Raw genomic sequence first — 7,880 nt, forward strand, 5'->3', positions numbered from 1 at the left:
CAACATTTCAATTCCCCCTCCCACTCCACCAAGGATATGCAGGTCTTTGGACTCCTCCATCGCCAGACCACAACAACACGACGGTTGGAGGAAGAGCGCCTCATCTTCCGCCTAGGAACCCTCCAACCACAAGGGATGAACTCGGATTTCACCAGTTTCCTAATTTCCCCCAAGTCCCTCCTCCCTACCTTTTATCTTAGCCTGCTGGACACACTTTCCTCATTCCTGAAGAAGGGCTTATGCCCGAAACGTCGATTCTCCTGTTCCCTGGATGCTGCCTGACCTGCTGCGCTTTTCCAGCAACACATTTTCAGCTCTGAAAAACCTATTAGCCATGATTGAAAGGCAGAACAGACTCGATAGGCTGAATGGCCTAATTTCTGCTCCTACATCTCATGGTTTTATGAATGCTCCCTTCCACTGTCCTCTCCCCCCTCTCCTCCTCCCCCCCCGCCCCCCACCTAATCCCATCCATCAACAACCAATTTCTGTCTGAGAGGGAGATAATGGAACCAAATTGATATAATCACACTCTCTCCCTCTCTCCGCTCCCCACACAAATGCACACAATCTCTCTCTCTCCCACACACACACACTCTCTATCTCTCTCTCCTTCACATGCATGCACACACATGTAGAAGTCAATGGGGTGAATTTGTATTGGCAGAATTGTAGTTGCAGATACAGACTATTTTGTTCAAAAAGCACACAATCTGTAGGCAGGCAATATTTTTCATAATCCATATGACATTTTATAAATTTCTCCTTTGGATTAGAACCAGTCTGACTCATGGTTGGGATACAGACAGACTCTAACCTCACATGCTTAATACATTGAGCTGAGATATCACTTTTTTTTATAAAACCTTAAGTTGTCTCGGGAATACGACTTGAAAGAAGTTCTGGGATATACATATTATTGACTTGAAACCTGCAACCCACTCTAAAAGATGAAAGACTTATCAGCAATCTAGGTTTGTTCAATATATCACTTCAGTTGGATGACACTTTGATCTATCACTATAAATTCTGTGTCCTAATATCCTGCTCCACTAGCTACCTGATGAAAGAGCAGCGCTCCGATAACTAGTGCTTCTAAATAAACCGGTTGGACTATAACCTGGTACTGTGTAATTTTTCACTTAATCCTAAAGAGACAGGCAAGAGGAAGTGAACCTGAATGGGAAAAATTCTGCATACCTGCCCCTTGACATGCTGTTACACTCCCCTCCGTGGGATAACTGAGTAATTCTGCATACCTGCTCCTGACATGCTGTCACACTCCCCTCTGTGCGATAACTGAATAATTCTGCATACCCTGCCCTTGACATGCTGTCACATTCCCCTCTGTGGGATAACTGAATAGCCACAGCGTTCAGAACAAATCTCCAACTTCACCTATCTTCTGGTGAGAATAGAATTGGAGTAACACCTGGCTAGTGGATCATTGTCTATGTCTGTTGTATTGAATTCCTGAATGTTTTCACTCTGGAATGCAGCAGGATCAGTAAAACTCTGCGCTGCAGCAACATTCTGACGTGAACCCACTGCACCTCTATTCTAAAATAAAAAAAAAAACAATCAATCATTTGCAAGGAAACAAGATTTGCATAGAGTACTCACTTTGTGACTTGACTGCGACTCTTGGGAATATAACTTGAGATACAAAGCTCTTGGCCTCTCGTCTATCCTGATCTCAGCTCAACAACTAGTTTCAGTGTCTGACAGGGAGCCACTCCTTCTCGTGAAACTCTAGAACTCCAATTAATTACACATCCAAGTTCGGAAGTACGTGTTCGAGTTGTCAGTATCCCCTCTGATCCTTCTGCCAAGTTTCATTGAGCATCAGCCAACGGCTGTGCAGAGATTTACATATGAATCCACTCAGTGCCCAAGTGCTGCCTAGGGAGGGTAGGAAACCGCGTGTTAAGGTTTTAACAACAGGGGGCAAAACAGTGTGGAAGGGGTTTCCACTTTATCAAAGCGCTGTTCGCCAGGACAGGATGTTCCTTAGTGCTGTAGCACTGACATGGGCAAAACAGTGTCGCAGCCTGACAGCAAATATCCAGGAACAGCAGTGTGACAATGTGTCTCTTTGGGACGTTGGTTAAGGGTTGCCTTCTGGGGACAGGCGTTGTGAAATTCTCCCCCTGCTCTTCGAATTGTTGGAGTATTTCACTCCCTTCAGAATTTGGCAGCAGGATTTGGTTAAATGCCCATTTACAGTACTCTTTATTTTCTATGATTCATATATCAGGTGGCCCTTATCCCTCTGCATTTTGCAATCTCTCTGTGATGTTTAGTTTTTCCAGCCTCTCTCTATTTCGGTGTTAGCTGGGTGAGGCGAGGCAGTTTTGGTTCTGAACCAGCTCAGAATACCTTTTTGTTTTCTCTCATTCTTAAACTGTCAAAATGGCACCGGATTATGGCGACAAATTAAATGTTTTTTAACTGCATTTTGTTGCATTTGGTTGTGGGGGGGGGGTGAATGGTGGCTCAGTGGTTGGCACTGCTACCTCACAATGCCAAGGACCCAGGTTTGATTCCAGCCACTGTGTGGAGTTTGCTCATTTTCCCTGTGTTTCCTCCCCCAGTCCAAAGGTGTGCAGGTTAGGTGGTTTGGCCAGGTTAAATTGCCCATAGTGTCAAGGGATGTGCAGGCTAGGTGGGTTAGCCATGGGAAATGCAGGGTTACAGGGATGGGGTGGGTCAGTGTGGACTCAATGGGCCTAATGGCCTTTTTCCACACAGTAGGGATTTAATGATACAATAAATCATCATTCATTCAAAATGTACATTTACCTCTTACCTCCGTTGGCAATACCCCTGTGAAGGCTCCCTACTTCCTCTTGACAAATTCTTTCAAAAACGAAAACAGAAATCACTGGGAAGATTCAGCACGTCTGGCAGCACCTGTGGAGAGAAAGCAGAGTTACTCTTAACTGAAGCCCCAGTCCGAAAGAAGGGTCACTGGACGAAATGTTAACTTTGCTTTCATTATCGAATCATAGAATCCCTACAGTGTGGAACCAGGCCATTCGGCCTAACAAGTCCACACTGACTCTCCGAAGAGTATCCAACCCAGACCCATTCTCCTCCCTTATTACTCTACATTTACCCCTGACTAATGCACCTAGCCTACACATCCCTCCATTCGGCCTAACAAGTCCACACTGACTCTCCGAAGAGTATCCAACCCAGACCCATTCTCCTCCCTTATTACTCTACATTTCCCCTGACTAATGCACCTAGCCTACACATCCCTGAACACTATGGGCAATTTAGCACGGCCAATTCACTCTGACCTGCACATCTTTGGATTGTGGGAGGAAACCCACGCAGACATGGGGAGAATGCACAAACTCAACACAGGCTGGCACCCGAGGCTGGAATCGAACCCAGGTCCCTGGCACTGTGAGTATCTCTCCACAGATACTGCCAGACCTGCTGTTTCTGTTTTCTCAAAGGAATTTCTGTTTTGCTTTTTTTTCTGTATTTTGGTGTTTCTTTTTACTTTCTTACCAATTTTGGAACATCATTGAAGGCCGCAGGACATGTAGAGGAAACAGTTTGTACAGAATACAGTATCCTGGGTTTTATTATCGGGACATAAGAGTATAAGAGTAAGGAGATGATGCTGAGTCGCAGCCCTAAATCTTGCTGTCTATAAGACCGTAAGATATAGGAGCAGAATGAGGCCATTTGGCCCATCAAATCTGCTCTGCCATTCAATCATGGCTGATTGCTTTCTCAACCCCATTCTCCTGTCTTCTCCCCGTAACCATTGACTCCCTTACCAACCAAGAGCCTCTGTCTCTATTTTAAAAGCGCTCAATGACTTGGCTTCCACAGCTCATCTCAGTTCTAAAGGGTCATCCCTTCATTCTGAGGGTGCACTCTCAAGTTCGAGTCTCTCCTGCTAGTGGAATCACCTTCTCCAAGCCCACTCTAATGAGGCCTCTCAGTATCCTGTAAGTTTCATTCAAATCACTCCACATCCTTCTAAACTCCATCGTGAGCAGACCCAGACTCCTCAACTGCTCCCCATATGACAAGCCAGGATCATTCATGTCAACCTCTTCTGCAACCCCTCCAAGGCCAGCACATCCTTCCTTAGATATCGGGGTCAAGACTGCTCACAATATTCCAAATGCAGTTTGACCAGAGCCTGAAACAGCTTCAGCACGTCCATTCCAGCCCTGTATTCCAGCCCCCTTGAAACAAATGCATTTACCTTCCTAATAGCAAACTGAACCGCTATATTAGCCTTAAGACAGTCCTGAACTAGGACTCCCAAGTCTCTTTGCGCTTTCGATTTCCGAAGCCTTGCGCCATTTTGAAATACTTTCTTGCAAGAATCCCAAATCCTTTCTGAGGGAGTTCAGTCCTCCCCTCCTAACCCACTCAGCCATCACTTGAGAAGTGGGTGTAGATTAGAGTGGTGCTGGAAAAGCACAGCAGGTCAGGCAGCATCCGAGGAGCAGGAAAATCGACGTTTCGGGCAAAAGTCCTTCATCCAGAATGGATACAACTTTGATTTTCCTGCTCCTCGGATGCTGCCTGACCTGCTGTGCTTTTCCAGCACCACTCTAATCCAGACTCTGATCTCCAGTATCTGCAGTACCTACTTTAGCCATCATTTGAGAATTGGCCGGTAAAACATGCCACAAGAGGTTTTTTTTCCCTCAAAGAAGTGGTTTATAAGAACTGGTTTTGTGGTTCCATGACTGAGAGTCATACAGACAAGATCCTCCCTCAATCCCATCAGATCGGTCAAGTCAGACCCAATCTGAAGGCCGAACAAACTATCCTTTCTGGGGACTTCCTTTTTCCAGGTGAAGCACTTCACATCAGCGTTTGAATATTTTGATTGAGAAGACATTGTTTAAATAGTTAGTTGTCATTTTTTTTCTCTCAGATGGTCTTTGGAATTCCCTTCCTCAAAACATAGTGGAATCAGCATCTTTAAATATTTGTGAGGCAGAGGGTGATAGATTCTTGATGACCAAGAGGGTGAAAGTTTGTCGGGAGGATGTTTCAAAAAGAGGTTAAAATCAGATCAGCCATAATCTTACTGAATGGGAAAGCAGGCTGTCAGAACTGAATGGTCTACATTTGTTCCGTTTTTGTGTAGAACGGGTGAGCATTTGCTGTGGCAATGGTTGTAATTTTATTCAACTCTCCCACAACTCTTGGTTCATGTTTTCTTTTCCCTCCCTGCTATTGGAAAGACGTTGTGAAACTTGAAAGGGTTCAGAAAAGATTTACAAGGATGTTGCCAGGGCTGGAGTGTTTGAGCTATAGGGAGAGGTTGATTAGGCTGGGGCTGTTTTCCCTGGAGCATCGGAGGTTGAGGGGTGACCTTACAGAGGTTTATAAAATCATGAGGGGCATGGATAGGGTGAATAGACATCGTTTTACAGACCAGCTCCCATCGTTTTACAGACCAGATCACATCGTTTTACACACCAGCTCCCATTGCTTAATGGACCAGCTTCCATCACTTTACAGACCAGATCCCATCTCTTTTCCCTGGGTTGGGGGAGTCCAGAACTAGAGGGCACAGGTTTAGGGTGAGAGGGGATAGACTTAAAAGGGTACTAAGGGGCAACATTTTCATGCAGAGGGTGGTATGTGTATGGAATGAGCTGCCCAAGGAAGTGGTGGAGGCTGGTACAATCACAGCATTTAAAATGTATCTGGATGGGTATATGAAGAGTAAGGATTTAGAGAGATATGGGCCAACTGCTGGCAAGTGGAACTAGATTTATGTTGTCTATCCAGTCCACATGGACAATTTGAACTGAAAGGTCTGTTTCCATGCTGTACATTTCTATGACTCTATGACTCTACGACTCTAGGTTTGTAGAGGAAATGAGGCAAATCGTTTCTTTGTATTGGATGGTAAGGACGTTCTGAACTTCTGCTGGGAGGGAGCATGTTCACATAAGACTGAAACTTTCCGGGTCCTGCACCCAGCCCATTGACATTGACAAGGTGGAATTTACCTCGTGCTATAACAGGGCAAGCAGTCTGCAGTGGCCAAAAAAATCATTTAACAGACCGTTGGTAACTGGAAATGTGTTTGTTGATTATTTTGGTATGTCATGTTGAGGTATCCAGGAGCAGTTGGACCTGCAGGCGTGATTTACAGGTTAAGCTGCTTCTTTGTTCCAGCCCTGTAAGGCGATGGAATCTGACCCTGTGAAGGGATGGGAGCTGGTCTGTGAAGGGGTGGAAGCTGGTCTGTAAAGGGATGGGAGATGGTCCGAAAAGGGATGGGAGCTGTGTCTGTGAAGGGATGGGAGCTGGGTCTGTGAAGGGATGGGAGCTGGGTCTGTAAAAGGATGGGAGCTGGGTCTGTAAAGGGATGGGAGCTGGGTCTGTGAAGGGATGGCAGCTGGGTCTGTGAAGGGGTGGGAGCTGGGTCTGTGAAGGGATGGGAGCTGGTCTGTGATGGGATGGGAGTTGGGTCTGTGAAGGGATGGGAGCTGGTCTGTAAAGGGGTGGGAGCTGGGTCTGTGAAGGGATGGGAGCTGGTCTGTGATGGGATGGGAGTTGGGTCTGTAAAGGGATGGGAGCTGGTCTGTAAAGGGATGGGAGCTGGTCTGTAAAGGGGTGGGAGCTGGTCTGTAAAGGGATGGGAGCTGGTCTGTGATGGGATGGGAGCTGGTCTGTAAAGGGGTGGGAGCTGGTCTGTAAAGAGATGGGAGCTGTGTCTGTAATGAGGTGGGAGTTGGTCTGTAAAGAGATGGGAATTTGGTCTGTAAAGAGTTGGGAGCTATGTCTGTAATGAGATGGGAGTTGGTCTGTAATAAGATGGGAGCTGGGTCTATAAAGAGATGGGAGCTGGTCTGTAAAATGATGGGGAGCTGGTCTGTGAAGGGATGGGGTCTGACTCTAAACGGATTGTGTCTGGTGTGTAAAGGGATGGCTCTGACTCTGTAAAGCGATGAGATGCTGAACTGGTGATAATCTCTCCATAGAATGTGTAACCTCTCCAAATGTTGCCACCATCAGGTACCTTTCAGCACCAATGTCTGATCATCTTCCCCATTTCCCCATGCCTGGGGGGTCATTGTGCCTAATTTGAGGGGGCTATCAATTCACATTGTATCAATTCTGAAGTTTGGGTCACAGGTCAAAGGGCAAAGTGGTGCAACTAGACAAGAATCCCAAGCCCACTCTGTCCAAGAGAGACCTCATCGACCGATTATGGGGTGGCAAAGCTGCTGAGGTGGGGAGCAGGCCATTTGCTCATCAATTCCACACCAACCTTCCAAACAGCATCCCTACCCAGACCCAACCTCTTACTTTGTCCTTGCATTTCCCGTGGCTCATCCATCTAGCCTGCACATCCCTAGACACTATGGGAAATTTAGCACAGCCAATCCACCCTAACCTGCACATCTTTCGAGTGCGGGAGGAAACCGGAGACAGAATGTGCAATCTCCATACCACCTAAGACCGGGGATCCCTGGCACGGTGAGGCACCAATGCTCATTGGCCCCTAATTCCTGAATCAATGTCGTTGGTGTTGTGGAATCCAGTTTGAAGAGATACCCCCCGCTAACTTTATTTGGAGCCAATCCTCTGGTCAATATGCAACAGTTTGGGGAAATTTCCCCCTGGGGAAATGATGCCGATTCCTGTTTGACCCCGACATCTGGATTCACCACACCCACGGTCTTGAAGGTGGTGCAGCTGACAGAATAGCTCACTGTATGCCACCTGATGGTGACACAGGCCTCTGGGGTAGAGTTTGGACCCACAGTCCATCCCTCGAAGTGACTCACAGGCCCACTGAATGTTAGATTAGATTACATTACAATGTGGAAACAGGCCCTTCGGCCCAACAAGTCCACACCGACCCACCGAAG

At 46.7% G+C, this 7,880-nt stretch overlaps 1 protein-coding gene across 1 annotated transcript in view; it reads right to left on the reverse strand.

Annotated features, from left to right (window-relative positions):
* slc28a1 (solute carrier family 28 member 1) overlaps positions 1-7,880 on the reverse strand; it is a 100,319-nt gene that overhangs the window by 72,255 nt on the left and 20,184 nt on the right. The window contains exon 2 of the mRNA XM_043680125.1: positions 2,810-2,913. The gene's annotated coding sequence lies outside the window, so the exon portion shown is untranslated. The remainder of the gene's footprint in view (positions 1-2,809; positions 2,914-7,880) is intronic.

The sequence above is a fragment of the Chiloscyllium plagiosum genome, chromosome 40 (genome assembly GCF_004010195.1).
Source record: "Chiloscyllium plagiosum isolate BGI_BamShark_2017 chromosome 40, ASM401019v2, whole genome shotgun sequence".
NCBI classification, from domain to species: Eukaryota; Metazoa; Chordata; class Chondrichthyes; order Orectolobiformes; family Hemiscylliidae; genus Chiloscyllium; species Chiloscyllium plagiosum.